Here is an 18,021-nt window from a genome sequence, read left to right as displayed (position 1 = left end):
CTATCTCCCCCCGCCCAGTCCTTCAGGAGACTGAGGTTCTGCCTCCTCGTTGGGAGGGGACGCTTTCTCGCTTCCCGGGGGGTGCTCTTGGTACATTCACTAAGCAGGTATTTGTTTACCATCTATTATGTTCAGTGAACTTTTGAGGTCAGTGGTAAACAAAACACACATTAAAATGAAATTGCACCCCCTTTCCCTTCTCTGCGTGTGTGAGCCTTGATGGTGGGGAAGTACAAAATATGAACAAGCGGTGGGAGGAGAAACCCGCAGAGACTGCCTGCGGGGCCACAGCCACAGCCAGAGGTGCCTCGTTGGGCCACAAAGAGGGCGCAAGGGCGCCTGGGCTTGGAAGAGCGATGGGGGTGCCAGGGTTGGAGTGATTCGCTCAGCACCCAGAGATGCCGGCCCTCGGATCCGGGAAACTTTCTGTGCCGTATTCGCAGCAGGTCGGTGAGAATGGGGGGGGGGGGGGGTGGGGGGGGTGGGGGGGGTGGCGAGGTAGGGAAAGTGAGCCGGTTTGCACAGCAAGAATAACAGATAATGCTTATATACTTTGACTTTCACGTCGTCTTCTTTGGAAGACAAAAACAATCAGACAAGACCTGGAGCCCTACAGTCGCAACAGGGCCAAGAAGAATTCGTATGTGCTCATAACAGATTGGGGAAGACCTAGCACCAACTGCCCGGCTAGCTCAGTCGGTAGAGCATGAGACTCTTAATCTCAGGGTCGTGGGTTCGAGCCCCACGTTGGGCGGTTGCCTTTTCCTTTCAACGTGTATTCTCAACTCCTTTTCTGTCCACTCACCTCCGAAGCAAGGCTCCCCCCCAATGTCAAGCAAGAGGAGTTTGGGAGGTCAACGCTTTTAAATGTGTGGAATGATGGAATCACCGGGAGCGGCCGCGGTTCACGGCTCTGCTCAGCTACGCCTAACGTGCTCTCTTACTCTTGCAGAGGTGGGCCTCATCGCCCCCTAGCGGGGAATGCATTTTTCTGGCCTCTTAGAGATTTGTCTTGACATTGCAAGCCTGTGGTAGGGCATGAGCTTTGTATTTTTAAGCTCCTCGGATGATTCTGAAGCACGTAAAAAAGGCTTAGGATGTAGGGAGAAGGACGCAGAGATGTTGGCAAAGCTAAAGTCTGAAGGTGGAGAAAAAAACGATCCAAACACAGGGAACAGTCTGATGGGCAGAGGTCAGAGGTGACAATGTCCAAGCAGAGTTTTGAGATCCGCGACTCCACTTTCTGGCCCAAGCAAGTGTCATTCCGGAATAATGGGAGGCGAATTTGTTATTTCCACTGCCTCACACATCGGTTCGGTTTCTGATCACCTGCACCCAGACAGCACAATACACCTCCTAATTGTGGAAGGTACCGAACAGTCCATAATAGACTGCAACTGCCTACAAAATAAAATCTAACTATTTCGGCTTGTTTTTCAAAAGCCAAACTGCATTTCTACCCCCAACTCCTCTGAGCTCTCCACCCTCTAGAATAAACCTGCCCAGTCCAGCCACCGAGGTTCGCTCACTGTGTCCTCTTTTTCCTCCTACAAATCCATGCTGGTTGGGACTAGGTCGAGTCAGCTCTGTGCATGGACGATATTATCCCAGACAGGGGTGGATTTTGCCACCACTGACTGACTTGAAAACCATTCCCGTGGTCAAACTGACCAAGACTTTTCCAAATGTCCCTTTAGGAAAATTCCATCACGCCTGTCTTACTTTATCATTCCTTTGAAGCGTTCGTGGATTCACTGGCAGTGACTGATGAAACACCCATGACCGTGATGGAGAAACCACACACATACACAGCTCTTCATTGATTCTAAAAGCACAATGAACCACATATGTTCCTCTCACTTCCCTAACCTCGACCCGATGTTCTCTTCAGGCCTCAGGACAACTCATGAAAATGCTCTCACTTGAGTATCCACATCTGGCTGGACATGTGAGTCACCTGGCGAGCTTTGCGAATTTGATTCCTGAGCCCCAGCTCGGCCCTAGTGAAGCTGAATCTCCGATGCTTTAGAAACCAGGGCTTCCGAGGGGGTTCGTTTCATTTTAACACGACGGATTCGGTGGCCTGGCCCGGCTGGAGTACCACGAGGGGTCAGCATCTTACCGGAAGCCCTGTTTCTCGGTGTCTCGGGTTCAGAAACTTGACGTCGCGGGTCCTTTCTGCCATTCGCCCTTCCTCTTCCCAGGCACGTAGACTCTGCAGGGATGGGGTCCCGATTCCCCCAAATGAAACACACTCGTCCCTTTGTTCGTTCTGCATGCTCACTGAGTGCCACTCTGTGTCAGGAGGTGCTCTGGGGGTTGGGATTTATCAGTGGACAAAGCAACGACCCCTGCCCCTTACATTCCGCATAGTAAATACACAACTAAACGAAAAGCAGCGTTAGAGCGTGGTCAGGGTGCTGGGATCAGGTCGGGGGCACGCTGCAGCAGGAAACGGGGCTGTCAGGTGAAGCTTCCCGAAGGGGACTTTTGAGCAAACAGGAGCCACGGTGTCATTTTCGAGGAGAGTTTCTAAACAGAGGACTCAGGCCGAAGGCAAAGGCGTGTTTGTGGCCGTGTGGTCTCAAAAAATGTGAGACCTTGCAGGCTGTCAGGACTTCGAGCTGAGTGAGGCAGGAATACGTCTCAGAAGTGTCTGTACAGAAGAGTGACAGGGTCTAACCTACCTCTGAAAAGGATAACTGGCTGTCGCGTCGGGAACAGATCTCAAGGGGACAATAGCGGTCACAAGGAGACCTCGTCAGGAGGCTCTTGGTGACCAAAGGTGTCAAGTCAGCCCGGAGGGGTCACAGGGCAGGAGCGGAGAAGTGGCCTGATTTCTGGGACTTCCTGGGGGTGCGAACGACAGTCAAGAAAAACTTTTAAAGTCAGAGGGTGACTTGGTAGATGTACACCAAGAAACAAACTGTTAGGGGGCCCTGTGTGTGTGTGTGTGTGTGTGTGCGCGTAGGCCAAATTCGTATGGAAGGTCGGCTAGGGTATAATCAGAGCAAAAAGAGACGGTGACACTGCTGGTGTCGCTGTAAAGACGCGGGTGCTGCTGGCTGGCTGTGTCCCACTGAGCGGGCGCCAGCCCCGCGGAATCGCGGTGTGGAAAGACTGCCCGCTTCTGGGCGCCGTGGAGTCACCGCCAATTACCCCTCTCCACGCGCCCCCTTCCAAAGCTTCCTTGTCTCTTTACCCAGGCGCCTGGATGACTATCACTGATCGGTCACCCGCTCCCCGTGATGTTACACTTAGTCCCCAAACTATTCAGCATTTCACCTGCTCCGCTCAACTGCATCTGTCGTTGGGCGCGGGAGTCACATGTTTTTCGCCACGTGGATTCCCCAGAGGTTGGAGGTCCCGTCGTCGTGTACCCAATGACACCGAGAATCAAGAGTCGACATGACATGGATGAACAAGAAGGAACTTTCCTAGAGGGGTACACTGACCTTGACTGTCTTCCAAACCAACGGATGAACACCCTTCTCGTGCTGGACGCTCAGGATGAAAACACACGCAACGTGGTCCGGGCCTTCAAGAAGCCTGTCATCTCCCCACTGGGAGAATGTAACTGATTCAGGGGAAGTGAAACCCCCAGCTGTGTTTGAGCTGGCGCTAGGAAACGAAGGGGCTTGGCGTGACGGGTTTAAAGAAGTAGGTGACGGTGACGGGACCGGGTAGTTACGAAATCACCCGGGTTTACCAAGCAAAATCCGAGGAACAAAGACCTCGTATCTGGTTCAGATGTTCTACCTGCGAGAGCCTACAACCACTGAGGATTTCCGGACCACGTGTTGTGGGCAGACGAACCCCAAGTCTTAGTGGAAAGCCTGAACCGCCTTTCCTCGCCCTGCAGCCCCTGCTGAATGTTTTGGCTTCTGGGGTGCCTCGGGGACTATACTGGGTTATCACGGATAAAACAAATAGTGCTAATATTAATAAACATACCCGATTGTCAATGAACTTATTGCATTTCTGGCTTCTAAACAACCTTTGAGTTGCTTGGAACAGACTGCTTTTTCCTATTCTTACTAGTCCTTGGCTATATTGTTAAAACTGAATTGACATACTTGAAAATTGAATTTCTGAATCTGAGACCTGTGGCATCACCTCCAAGGCCAAGGCTGTCCCTGAGCAGCTAACCTAACTGCTTCGATAAAACACTTGAACTGCAAAGGGTGTTTGGCGGGGCGGAGGGGTCTTGTTATGCCAATCTGCCAAAACAAAACACCACTGGGCACTTGAACAACAGAGATTTATTTCCTCAGTTCTGGAGGTTGAGAAGTCCAAGGTCGAGGGGCCAGCTGATTCAGTTTCTGGTAAGAGCTCTCTTCTTGGTTTGTGGACGTCGCCTTCTCATCGTGTCCCTGCGCAGAAGGGCGAGGGGGGTGAGCTCCCTTCCGGTGAGGACACTAATCCCACTGCATCGGGGCCCCATCCCCGTGACCTCATTTAACCCGATTGACTTCCTTACTCCAAATACAGCCACGCTGAGGGTTCCGTGTAAACTTCAGTAAAGCTTTCACACGAATTTTGGGGAGACCCCCCCAAAAAAAAACCCCACCCAAAACACACTGTGGCATTTGGAATTCGGAAGCTTCTCTGGCACACGGTAGTCAAACAGTTGTTGAAGGAATGATTTAGCTGCACTGTCTGTACAAAACTCAACCCCACCTTCTATACATCTAACAGTGTATGATAAACATGACTAAATTAGCTAAAAAACCGCCTTACAGTGGCTTTTCCTCAGGACAGATACTCAGGAAGCGGAACGCAAGACTGTTCATTACTAGAGCTGGAATGGTGCTGGATGGAGCCAGATAGGAAAAAGACAAAAGAAAATACAAAGAAGCGAGTAATTTGAGGGCACCGACTACAAGGCTGTGTAAGCCCAGAGACAGATCCGAACTCGGGAGGTCAGTCTCTGAGAAAAAGCAAAGGGTGACAAAACCGCACTGTTGTGAACAGGAGGTTCTAGTTCAGCCTGTTCCGGAAGCTCCAACAGCAATCTGTCAGTCAGGTGTGCTTCTGGAAGCCTCGCTAGGTGAGGAGAGGAAAGGAAGAAAGGAGGAGGCGTGTCAGAGGCCACAGGTCCAGGAGAAAGGAAGAACCCTTTAGGCACGCGTGCTCATCTGTGCAAGCAGCCCGGGGACAACCGCCTCGGCATTCCAGAATCAAAGGACAGTATCATTTTCTGAACAGGAAATAAGGAAAATGTAAGGAAGGACTGCAGCAGTTTTCAGAGATTATGGCTCAAGAGATCTGTCCACGTGACTGGATTGGAGGGCGTGGCCTCTGGGAAAGAGGCCTAAACTATGGCGCCAAAGAACAATGAAACCAATGCGTCAAGTTGCCTCCTTCTTTCAGGCCTGTCACACAGGAGTCTCATGAAGGATAAAGCACTGCCCCCACTGCTGCAACTATTGCTACCTTTTTGTTTCATGTGGTATATTCTTGAACTTTCCACTCTGACTTACCCAAAGGTGTGGCCCAGATGAAAACCTTTCAAAGCGCCCTGTGAGGGCTCCCCTGCTTGAGCGGGTGGGGGTACTGAGTTCACCCCATACACTTTGCTTTACGAATGCTATTTCGTAGGATATTCACGATAATACCTCTTAGGACCTGTATTATTTTTATTATCATCACCCCCATTCTGGACAGGGCATGGGGAAGTTAGAGAGGTCACAAAGGGGGGAAGAGACAGGATTCAAAAGTGGCCTAAGTGGTCTGAACACTAATGAGGTAACAGAAAGAGAAATTATGAAGATAATTCCATTTACAATGGCACCAAAAAGAATAACAAACCTAGGAATAAATTTAGGAAGTTTCACCAAGGAAGTGAGAGACCCATACTCCGAAAACTGTTTAAACACTGATGAAAGAGACCGAAGGCAAGACAGACAAATGGAGAGATGTTCTGCGCTCGCGGACTGGAAGAATCAATCTTGTTAAAATCTCCATACGACCCAAAGTAATCTACAGATTGAATGCGAGCCTTATCAAAACACAACTGCGTTTTTCATGGAATATGCAAAAAAATGGGTATGCAACCACAAGAGACCCGCCCCCCCCCCCCAGAGTCAAAGCGATCTAGAGAAAGAAGAACAAAGCTGGAGGTATCATAAACCCATAAAATTCATATTTCAAGATATATACATGGGGCGCCTGGGTGGCGCAGTCGGTTAAGCGTCCGACTTCAGCCAGGTCACGATCTCGCGGCCCGTGAGTTCGAGCCCCGCGTCAGGCTCTGGGCTGATGGCTCGGAGCCTGGAGCCTGTTTCCGATTCTGTGTCTCCCTCTCTCTCTGCCCCTCCCCCGTTCATGCTCTGTCTCTCTCTGTCCCAAAAATAAATAAAAAACGTTGAAAAAAAAAAAAAAAAAAAAAAAAAAAGATATATACATATGCATATATACATATATAACATGCATATTGTATACCATGTACATTATATAACATATACACACTTCAAGATACACTACGAAGCTGTAATAATCACAACAGAATAGTACTGGCGCTAAAACAGACACATTGGCCAATGGAATAGAGAACCCAGAAATAAACCCACATGTATCTGGCCCATTAGGAGAAAAGAGGCAAGAATATCCAATGGGAAAAAGGCAGCCTGTCGACAAATGGTGCCCGGAGAACTGGACGGCAACATGCAGAAGGACGAAACTAGACCACTTTCTTACGCCATTCACAAAAACAAACTCAAAATGGATGAAAGACCTAAAACCATAAAACTCCTAGGAGAAAACAGAGGTAATAATTTCTCTGACATCAGACCGCGCAACATTTTTCTAGAGCTGTCTCCTCAGGCAAGGGAAACAAAAGCAAAAGTAAACAACTGGGACTACACCAAACCGAAAAGCATTTACACAGTGACAGAAACCATCAACAAAATGAAAAGGCAATCTACCGAACAGGAGAAAATATTTCCAAGTGACATGTCCAATAAGGGGCCAATATCCAAAATATATAAAGGACTTGCACAACTCAAACACCAAAAAACCCTAAACAATATGATTAAAAATGGGCAGAGGACCCAGACATTTTTCCAAAGAAGACATCCAGATGGCCAACAGACGCATGAAAAGGTGCTCAACATCACTCATCATCAGGGAAGTGAAAATCAAAAGCACAGTGAGAGATCACCTCCCACCTGTCAGAACAGCTAGAGTCAAAAAGGCAAGAAAACAGCAAGTGTTGGCGAGGATGTGGAGAAAAAGGAACCCTTGTGCACTGTTGGTGGGAACATACATTGGCGCGGCCGCTGTGGAAAACAGTAGAGGTTCTTCAAAAAGTTAGAAATAGAAGTACCCTATGACGCAGTAATTTCACTACTGGCTAATAACCCAAAGAAAATGAAAACACTAATCTGAAAAGGTATATCCGCGCCTATGTTTATGGCAGCATTATTCAGAGTAACCCATATATGGAAGCAACCCAGGCGTCCATCAATAGAGGAACAAATAAAGAAGATGTACTATGTACATACAATGGACTATTACTCAGCCAGAAAAAAAATGAGACCTCGCCATTTGTGACAACGTGGATGGACCTAGAGGACATAATTCAAAGACAAATACCATATGCTTTCACTTATATGTGGAATCTCAAAACAAAACAAAGAAACAACAAAAAAGCAAACTTTTAAATACACCAAGTTGCAAAGAACAAACTTGTGGTTGCCAGGGGGAGGTGGGCAGGAGAATAAGTGAAATAGATAAAGGGGTACAAATTTCCAGGTATAAGATTACATCAGGGAGGTGAAAAGTACAGCGTTGAGAATATGGCCAATACGATTACGGTAATATTGTCTGGTGACAGATCGTGACTACACTCACCATAGTGACCACAGTAATGCATAGAATTTTTGAATCATTACACTGTATCCCTGAAACTAACATACCACTGTTTATGATACTTCAATTAAAAAAAAAAAAAAACAAACCAAGTGGCCTAAGTGGCCCCAAAGCCTTTGTTCTTTCCATTGTACCATACACGCTACTGAATGTCTGTTGCCCTAATTTCTACCACAAAAAAAATTTACTTTTATATTGTGTTAAACAGAGCCTACCTACAGGAGGGTTCAATGCACATACATTTCTTGCAGTCTTACAACGCTGTGACCTTTAAAGCACATTTCACAGTAGCGGCTCTGCACTCCCCCCGGGACACACGCAGTCTGCACCTGGGGCGAGCGGGTCTCTGCCCCCCCCCCCCCCCCCCCCGCCAGGGTCACTACCGCACGCCCCCAACCCCCCTCTCCCCGGGATGTGGGGCGGGGTCACAGCTCGCTCAGCCCGCGGGGCCCGCGGCCAGCGCGCGCGCGGGAAACCTTACTGCAGGGACAAAGGAAAGAGCGACCTGTCGCTAGGCAGCGTGGGCCCCACTGGACACGAAAGGACCTTTATCTGACGGAAAATTACGCAGTGCACAGCGCGAACTACGGAACCTTCAGGACGGCTCACCGGCCCGGCGTCTGGCGGAGCTGCCAGAGCTCCGCGGCCCCGGTCGCCCCCGCCGCACGTCGCGCCACGCCCTCCCGCCACGTGACCGCCGCTCGCCACGTGACCCCCGGCCACCCGCCCCCCCGTGCGGCCCGGCGGTCCGCTGCCCCCGCCCCGGCTCCCGACCTGGAGGAAGGGAGCACGGCGTCCGGAGGGGGCGGGTGAAGAAGCCAGGAAAGTGGGCGGCCGAGCGAGTGCCCCCGGGCGGGCGCCCAAAACGGCCGTCGGGGCGCGGCCGTGTGGAGCCCCTTCGGCCGAGGGGGGCCCTGGCGCGCTTTCCTTTCCTGGGTGGGCCTACCTGCCCCCGACCGGTCCCCGGAACTCCTGCCGCTTTCCGACCGTCGCGTCCGGGAGTTCGGCGCGCGCACGCTCACCTGCGTCTGAGAACACTCCCGAAGGACGTAAAGGGACCCCAAAACTTTCCTGCTTTCTCCCGGTTTCACCCCGGGTTGCATTTTATTTTGCAGATCTATAGAAAGGAATGTTAGAGATTCATATACATGAATCAGGCAAGACTCTTCACCTACAAAAATACAGGTTGTACATACACATCTCAGCGTCCCTCGCATCTACCGCCTGTACCGCCACCTGCCCCCCTCTCTCAAGGCTCCCTTCAGGCCGGTCTTTTTCATCTCCGGATCTTTTCTCACGTGGAGCGGGACAAAATGCAAGGCAGCTTTTTATAACATTTCGATGCATTTAACTTTTTGACAGGTGTGCTTTGACAAAATGGATACTATGAAATACACCTATAAAATAACATTTAGTCAATTTGGGCTTAGGGTGGAGATAAAATTTTATATGTAATTCATTCAGACCGTCCTCTCTTCAAGTAGATGGTTCGTGAAGACTCGAAGAGGTTAATGGCCAAATTAAGTGATTAACTTGCTTTGAATTCTTACTCAGAAAAAAAAAAATTTTTTTTTCTTTGTCCCACAGGTGGTCTCCATGATCTACTTGCCCAAGGGGGGTCATTTGCCCCATCTGTGTGGTTCCATCGGGTGACAGTGTAATGATATTTAATGGAAAGTGAAGAAGGACAAAACATTCCTGATGTCGATTTCATTAACAAGAGAGTAACCGACCTTTTTGACCTTCAGACAGTCACAGAAAACTTGGTCAGAACCTCACACTTGGCAAAATTAACTAGTATTTGAAAGACATTAGTTTCTACCTTGCGTGAAGATAGAGAAGAATTTAAAAACGTAGTTTTGGCTCCCTATCGATGTTTTTGCCGAGTTCAGAATTCGTGTGGTAAACCATTTGTCTACAAAGACAAATGTCAATGAAAGGACATTTTAGCGTTTCGGAGAGCTTAACCCTCTACTTCTTTTCTTCCTCTTCCCCCTCCTTCTGTTAGTGACCCTGTTAGAATTTAAGTCCCTTCAAATCCTATTTCTAAGTTGAGTCAAAATCGGTTACTGAAATGCATTCCTCATCATAGAAAACGCTCCTCGCTAAGTCCTTAGCCGTTTCTGTGTCTCCTTATTTTATTTTGCTTTTTGCAAACCAGTGGAGGCTCCCGTTTCCTTCTTCGTCCAGGGCAGTGGACCTTGGAGCGTCCGTCGCGAAGGAGCGCGGGATTAAGAACAGAAGAGTGGACGCGGCCAAGGCGAACCCATAAACCACGCGGCCGAGCGAAGGGACCAGCGCCTACGGGCTCCCAAGCGCGCGCAGAGAAGGCATCCTCGGCGGGAACGCTCAGCAGTGTGATTCCTTCGATAGCTCAGTTGGTAGAGCGGAGGACTGTAGTGGAAAGCTTCTCGGGCATCCTTAGGTCGCTGGTTCGAATCCGGCTCGAAGGAATTCGTGTTTTGCGTCCTTTTTTTTTTTTTTGAATCCTCACCCTCAAAAAGGTGCATTTCAGCTACATACATCCCCGATGTGCGTCTCCTAAGACTATTCCCGTTGTACAACGAATCTAATTTTTAAAATTACTGGTTTCTGTAACGACGACTAATACGCGCGATCAGACAGGCTTCAGCCGCACACTTCACATACAGCGGGGGCCGCAGAGAAGTCCTGGGCCCTGCCGAGGCGGAGCAGAGGCGGCCCTACGGGGCTGGGGGTCCGCTGACGCGTCCGCGCTCTCCCACCGGGGAGACCCGGGACCCGGGAAGGAAGGACGGTACCTGCGTAGGAAGGACGCGACCTGCGGGTAATCTGTGGGGCACGCGCGCCCCCTGGTGGAATTTGAGTCGCGAGTCTCCCGGACGGTGTTTTTCCTGCTCGACTGCAGGCAGCCGCCCACAGTGTCAGGGCCGGATGAAATTCCGGGATTCAGGGGCACTACTCCCCCTTCTCGGTTTAATTGTGTAACAGCGGTTTTGAACCCTGCCTGAGGAAAGTCGGTGGACACAGAATCACTTGGGCGGGTTTTACAACGCGCCTCTGGCTGGGCCATTTTGAAGGTGCGACCTAGGCATTGGTAGTTTTAAAAATTCCCAGGTGGCATTCATGTGCCGCAGGGGTGGAGAACCACGGATAGAAGAGAAACAAAAATCCTAGAATTAAAAATAACAGACAAGGTGGGAGAAATGGGTAGGACTTTCTACCCATTTTGGAAATCAGCTCAAAAGATAGAGATCCGGCTTAACACCAGAAAGCATTTGCTCATTTTGCGCCAATCTCATTAAAATATATTAATCCCACTTGCGCCCTGGCTCAAAAATGGGATACCGAGCACCTCCCGAGTGGGAGAGTCCTCAACTACAAAGATACTAATTAGATCAAGTAAAGAAGAGTTGTGTGCGAATTTTGTCCTCGGTAATTTTTTGTATTTTTTGAACTTTTTGTATTCCTTCCTGTGCTTCAGAATTTTTAGTCTTAAATGATTCTCAAGCTTTGGTGTATATCAGAACTCAGAAGCCCAGGCTTCTTGCATTGGGGTAGTGTGAGAACCACTGCCTAAACCATATTGGAAACTATCCCTATTAAGGGCTGAAGATTGGTCTTAACCGATAGCTCCTGATGAAGTTTGTTTTTTGAAAGCGAACTGGGGCAAAAGAGTAAAGAAGAAAACGGGTCCGATTTTCTTTTCAAAGATAACTTTTGGGCTCTGGATGCAAAGTGTATTAGAGAGTCCGGGCCTGAGCTTCTGAAGGCACCACCGAGGTTCTCCACCCTCCCGTAATTGGGCCATTTTCTGCCACAGCCCGGTATCAGTATCCGCATCATCACCACCACCTCCAAAGATGTAGCCGTCCGACTCCAGAGGAGGAAAACTGCATGCATAAAAAACAAGTCTGAAATATACCTAATTATGTGGCTCTTCACCATCTCACTAAGAAATGGGAATCCTTCCTTCCAGTTTTAAGAACTTGAGGTGGCCCTACATAGGTCAGATGTGTGGGAAATAGATTGAGAATGAAAATACAATATTAATGCATAAATAATTGAAGCGTCGATTCGTAAGTCCACGTGGCAGGGACCAATATTCAAATCTGCAAAACGGTTGCCAAATCCTAAAGACCTCAGCCTTCCTATCCTGGCACTGTCTGAAGGCCTTCCCTGTTATGAACTGGGCCTCGCTCCCAGCTGGTGATGTCTCCATCATCTCCATCTGTTTAGAGGAGCGGGAAAGCAAAAGCCAGCGGGGAAGAGAACGCAAAACTGGAGAATGCGGGCATCGATCCCGCTACCTCTCGCATGCTAAGCGAGCGCTCTACCATTTGAGCTAATTCCCCGTCCGGACACGCCGCCACGCCTCTCCTCCCCACTTTGAAAGCTGGAGGCCATTCAGAACGCGTCGCGCCACCTGTTTGTAGTCGGTCTTAGCCAATTGTTTGGGGTGCGGGGCCGCAGATCAACGGCGATTCTGTCCCTCGGCGCCACCTACAACCTGTCCTACGCTTCTGGACCCTGTCGGTAAAAGAGCTCAGAGTGCAGCTGGAATCCAGGCCGTGGAGTCCTCAGAAACACTTGTCTTAGAAATGGGGCAAGAGTTTAACCCTGGACGTCTATCTGTGGAAACAGGGAATGGAAGGAAATTACAGGTGCATCCAGGAGGGGAAACTAAGTTCCTCGAGCAAAGAGGCTCGGCTTTGGCCTTCGCAATAGGCCTTGACAATCCCTGCACCCCTACATTTTCCACCAGTTGACTCTGCTGGCTTCAGAAACAGACTCTCCGGAGTCCCCACAGATATCCCTTAAAAAAAAAAAAAAAAAAAAAAAAAAAAAATACCCCTTAAAAAAAACTGGCTTAAAAAAAAGAAAATCCCCGCCTGTGGATACATGGCCACGAGGGGGCGCGCGTCCCAGTTTATTTCTCCTTTCATTCTGGCTTCTATATTTCTGATTTTGATTAAAGGGTGTAAAAGTTATTTTGCATTTTTCCAAGGTAAACATTAATCGGATGCTAAGATAATTCTGCCTGCAGGCTGAGATCTAGAGTCTTTGCAAAAAGACAAAGGCAGCAGTCACCTCTTTTTCTTCGGGACTTATTGGGTACTAAGTACCAGGTACTGTACTAGGTGCTGCTTACTGTACAGAGCTAGCTCCGAAAAGCAGGATTCGCTGGGCATTGCCAGGAGCCCATCACGTGCAGGAAAGCCATATGAAGGCTTTCAGCCCCATCTACACCTTCGACTTCTTTGCCTAATATTCCATCATTAGAGACTTCCTCTATTTGGTTTAGTGTTATTTTTCAGTCTCAGTGAAATTGAAGCAAGCGATCAAAATTCAAACGGAGGAGAAACATCTCAATTAAGAAAGTGACTCTCCGTCCCTATGCAGAACAGCCCTTCCCGAGATCCTTAAAATGCCCTTCACGTCTGCTCTCCTTTTTTGCTTTTTCTTTGCAATCAGGGCTGATAAAAACGCTGATGAATAGCCCTCTGACTGACGAAAACTTCCACCTTCTTGCCTCCCCACAACTTAGGCAAGAGAGTTCACAACTCGGGTTTTCCGAGTGTGTGTAGAAACCCACGGTTCAGTTCAAAACTTAGCTCCAGGCCAGCCCCGCCCTGACTGTCCCCAGAATCTGGATGTGTCTCCCCTATTCTTTCCTGGACAGAATTCACCCTGCTGCAGAAGTCCATTTGGCCTCCGCTCACTTTTTCCTCCCTATTTATTTTCCCTATGAGTCTACTAAGGGTGTAGGTGTGTGTGGAATTTTAGCGACAGTAGGCCTGCTCCACAGCTCAGGTCCATGGACGGAACACTGGCATGACTGACCGCACCGGCAGCGACTGGTTTGTCTGGGGGCCTGCAGCCATGAGCTGGGAGTGTTAGTTTCCAGTCCCGCTGTGCTGGGTGTTACATTTCCCAACACTCGGCTTCCACAGAGACCAAATGAAAATCAAGAATATTACTTTAAAACTCACATGGACGTTTTACCAGTTGTTACCAGACTCCACTCTAAGCTCTCTGTTCTGGACTGAATTGCGTTCCCCCCAAATTCACATGTTGAAGCTCTAACCCCCAGGGTGATTGTATTTGGAATAAGGAAGTAACTAAGGTTTACCAGCTTGTAAGGGCGGGGCCCTGATCCCCTGGGATTGGTGGCTTACAGGGGAGCCACCAAAGAGCCCATTCTTTCTCTGCCCTGTGAAGGCACAGCCAGGAGACGGCCATCTGCAAGCCAAGAAGAGAGCTGTCACAGGAACTGAATGGCCTTGGTCATGGGCTTCCAGCCTCCAGAACTGTGAGAAAAAAATAATTTTTGTTGTTTAAGCCACCCCAGCCTGTGGCATTTTGTCACAGCAGCCTGAGCAGACTAAGACAAAAACCCCTTTTTAATCTGCCTCGTGATAAAGGAGATGGGAGTCTGTGAACCACATTGCTGATTTACTGCCAAAAGGGAAGCTAGGAGGAGAATGAAAGGCTGGAGAAGGAGGAAAGGTGGGCTTACTCCTTCCTGTGTCCTTTCCGGGAACTTCCTGTTCCTCTAAGTGTGGCCCCAGCGATGAATCCATCACCATCCTGAAATTTCAGCACTTGTTGGCAACGTTTTCTACTTGGTATTCAAAGCACAGAAAGGACACCTGATAATGTTAAGAGAAGCCGTCCACTTCTTAGGACCCTTTTTCTCTAGCTGCTAATCCTCTATTAGGTTAGGAACATTGGAAGGAACGTTACTAGGTTCCGTTTCATTAGCGTCTCATGGAAAGGAACTTAATTACTGAGCTCCCTATCAACTATGAGCTCTCAATATTTCTAATAGGAGGCACTGGCAATTGCCATTTGAAGAAAAATTTGGATTTTTTTCCAATAATATGGTTTTGTAGAACTGTTATTATAAGAAGCACAGATATTTTACAGAGAAACCCACTTAATCTTTTCCTTAAATATATTACAAAGGAAAAGCCCTTTTGCTCCAGATAGTTTAGCAAATTCTCTACTTGTGTCTATTTCTGTAGCAGGTGCAAGGAAACTGATCAATTTCTGTTGAACCTCAATGTTGTCTGATTTTCTTTGGGTAAGGAATATTTATATTTCCACTTAAGAATTTTAAGAATTTTTGTTTCATTTTAATTGCTCTACTATAATTATGCAGTGGAATGTGAACCACCCAGATCATATTTATCCAACTAAGAACATTTACACACACACACACACACACACACACACACACACACACACACACAACACTCCACATTTTTCATCATTAGAGTTAAGAATAGACACGATTTCCCATTGGACTTTCACTGTGGAGTACCGCAATGTACCAAAATGCATGGGACCTTGCTCTGTTCACAACCCAGGGATCTTCTCCAACCTAGTTGTCTGTATTTAGGGCAACCATAACATTTATTGAGCAAACTTTGACACTTTGGAGAGGAGTAGGTAACCAGAGAGGAAGGAAGGAAATCGGTCCATAATAAGAGGGCACTACCTTCAGCTATATTGTTCCTGGGGGAGGAGGACAGGGGACAGCCTTAGGGGTTTTGCTTGAGAGCTACATAAGTGATATCCTAATGTCTTATATGTATAACCCAATGAATTTTATGTCTTTATAAACCCATGGAACCAGCTGTCTATCCAGATCACTATATAAAACACATTCGGGGTCTAGGAAGTCAGCTTAAGGCTGCACTTTGAAAAGTGCACGTGAACATTACCAACACAGAGACCGTCTGGACCGACGTTATTTTAGGAATCCTGAAAGGGTGCCTCCCAGGAGTCCTTCGATAGCTCAGTTGGTAGAGCGGAGGACTGTAGGTGCGATAGTTGGGCATCCTTAGGTCGCTGGTTCGAATCCGGCTCGAAGGACGACAATTTTGGAAATCGTAGACAACTCCAGCGACGCCACAGCAACACTTAGACCCTTACTGAACGCGGGGAATAGTCCCTTTCCGCGCTGTGCAGTTTCAGGTTTTAACTGAGATTCAAACCTGAACGCGCTCTCTTATTTACAAGCACAAAGCGCGTCGGAACAGACTGCCAACGCGGTGGCTCTAGGGAAGGGGGGAAGGGGGTGGCGAAGCCCTTCCCACGAGTCTCCGTTCACCTTTTCGCCTGTGACACTCACACGCTCGCGAGGGCGGCCCGGCTCCGCGCGCGCGGCCCCGACCCTGGGCTCCCTGCGCGCGGCCGTCCCGGGTTCCAGGTTCAGCGTTTCCCCGCGCGCGGCCCCGGCGCCGGCTCCGCGCAGCGCAACCGCGAGGGCGCGCGAGTGTCTCCGACGTTGGGGTCCGCGCCCGCCGCTGGGGGCCCTGTTAGCCCGGTGATGTCTGAAGCCTTCTGTCGGAGAAATTTCAGACACACCCAGGACGCAGCATAACGAACTCCCATCGTACCCACCGCCCAGATACGGCCACCACCGTGGCACCGTCTAACCCCAGAGCCACACCCTGCCCGCAACCTGTGACCTTTGGGCACAAACCCGAGATGTGTTCTCCTTTCTCCCGCTCCTGTGTCTCGAAGAGATCGGTGTGAAGGACGGAAGAGGGGACAGGACCAGCCCAAGCCTCCTGTCCCCTCTGCAAACACACCAGGAGTGGAGGACAATCACCTTTCAGATGAACCGAGTGCGCGGGCGGGAGGCCGCCTGCACCTTGAGGATGTCCCCGCGCTGGGACGCGTGCAGACAAACGAGGAGGTCGAACTTGTACACGCGTGTTCGCTCGTGACCCATGACACCTGCTCTGCTCCCAGCCGATCGCGTCGAAGGAGCTGAGCCTGCGGAAGCCCTGTCTGCTGCCCGCCGTCAGGGGGACCAGACCACCCACAGCTTTCCTCTAGCTTTCGGCCGTGAACTTAGACATGGCACGCATGTTTGAGACAGTCGTGTAGCTTCTCGTAGAATATCATGCTCAGCCTGTTTGCTAATAGTTTGGTGTAAAACCCAACATTTAAAAATGATCTCGAATGGTAATTTTCAGGAACAGCAAGGAATTAGGAGGGTTTGAAGATTCCTGCTGTCCTTTTCAGTCTGTCTTTGGGGAAGCCTGTTCCCAGCAACCAAACGGCGGGTAGAAGCTACCAAGTTTTAAGCAGGCTGAATTCTGGAATGTTGTTGCAAGAGAGGAAAGGAGAACAGGGCAGTCCTGTGGCCCACGTGATGCAGGACAGAGCAGGTGAAACACCTCGTGTCTAACGACTTATATCCTTTTTGCTGGAGTCCCAACTACTGCAGTTTTCAGTCTTGAAAAATTGCCACAGCCTTTTCAAATCCCATCCAAGATCTGGATTCACTCTGATAAATTTGCTCCACTTTTAGCTCAACACATCTAGAAATTCCACAAAGAGCCTGAGCCTACGATGAGCAGCTTTTCCAGAATACTTTCCTGGAATCCATTTCTTGGAGTGACTGGAAAAAAAACTCACCTCTCTTAAAGTAATACAAAATGACACTAGGCTGGCAGGCAGACTCTCGGCAAACGTCACTGAACTTTTCTTTCACTCAGTGACAGAACACGGACAATTGGAAACCAACCAACCAACAAATCTTTGAACCCTCTTACCATACATATCTCTTGGTGCAGAAGCTCACACATTTCTGTTGGGTGTTTTCCTAGGAGGAGAATGAGCCTTCTTGGTGGATTCAGACTTGCACATTTCCTGTATGTGTCCGCCTGAGTAGGGTAGGTTACACTGCAGTCACAAGCATCCCCCCCTCTGCAAATCATGGTGGCTCGTAACCGGAAACTCTTCGGCGTCATATAAATCAGTCCTGGTTTGCCTGGTGGGCTCCTTGCGGATCCCCAACAACTCAGATCATATTTTGTCAGGGGAAGGGTCAAGAGGGGTGTGGTGGATGGCTCACTGGCTCTCCAACTTCCAGGAGGGACATCTCATTTGTCAAAACAGTTGTGTCACACGGCCACATCTATTTCTAAAGGAGTAATGAACTCTAATCTTAGATATGGTACAACACAATGTCAGGAGATTTTTGAAAAGCAACAGTGTCCATTACAGTTCACCACGCAGCCACCGACGATTCTGCCCACCCTCCTTCCTAAAAGCCAAATACGCTTGGCTTCGCCTGGGGGGAGACAACATAAAAGTCCATGAGAACGTCAGTTTGCTGAAAGTCTAGCATCTCTGAGTGATGCACGC

The 18,021-nt window shown here is 49.1% G+C and overlaps 1 long non-coding RNA gene and 4 other non-coding genes across 5 annotated transcripts; 3 read left to right on the top strand and 2 right to left on the bottom strand.

The window, feature by feature from the left end:
- The first annotated feature begins 681 nt into the window (after positions 1–681).
- On the top strand, positions 682–754 carry TRNAK-CUU. Its single transcript has one exon. It is a non-coding gene; the product is annotated as a tRNA-Lys (tRNA).
- A 9,481-nt stretch (positions 755–10,235) lies between these two features.
- On the top strand, positions 10,236–10,325 carry TRNAY-GUA. Its single transcript is given in 2 exon segments — positions 10,236–10,272; positions 10,290–10,325. It is a non-coding gene; the product is annotated as a tRNA-Tyr (tRNA).
- A 1,076-nt stretch (positions 10,326–11,401) lies between these two features.
- Positions 11,402–14,485, bottom strand: LOC122219469. Its single transcript, XR_006202389.1, has 3 exons — positions 14,372–14,485; positions 13,985–14,162; positions 11,402–12,483 (listed from the first exon to the last, which is right to left on the bottom strand). It is a non-coding gene; the product is annotated as an uncharacterized LOC122219469 (long non-coding RNA).
- On the bottom strand, positions 12,134–12,206 carry TRNAA-AGC. Its single transcript has one exon. It is a non-coding gene; the product is annotated as a tRNA-Ala (tRNA).
- Positions 14,486–15,644: 1,159 nt separating the features above from the next.
- Positions 15,645–15,732, top strand: TRNAY-GUA. The gene is given in 2 exon segments: positions 15,645–15,681; positions 15,697–15,732. It is a non-coding gene; the product is annotated as a tRNA-Tyr (tRNA).
- The last annotated feature ends 2,289 nt before the right edge of the window (positions 15,733–18,021 follow it).

The sequence above is a fragment of the Panthera leo genome, chromosome B2 (genome assembly GCF_018350215.1).
Source record: "Panthera leo isolate Ple1 chromosome B2, P.leo_Ple1_pat1.1, whole genome shotgun sequence".
NCBI lineage: Eukaryota > Metazoa > Chordata > Mammalia > Carnivora > Felidae > Panthera > Panthera leo.
The sequence above is the reverse complement of the archived record's forward strand: the minus strand, read 5'-3'. Positions and strand labels throughout refer to the sequence as shown.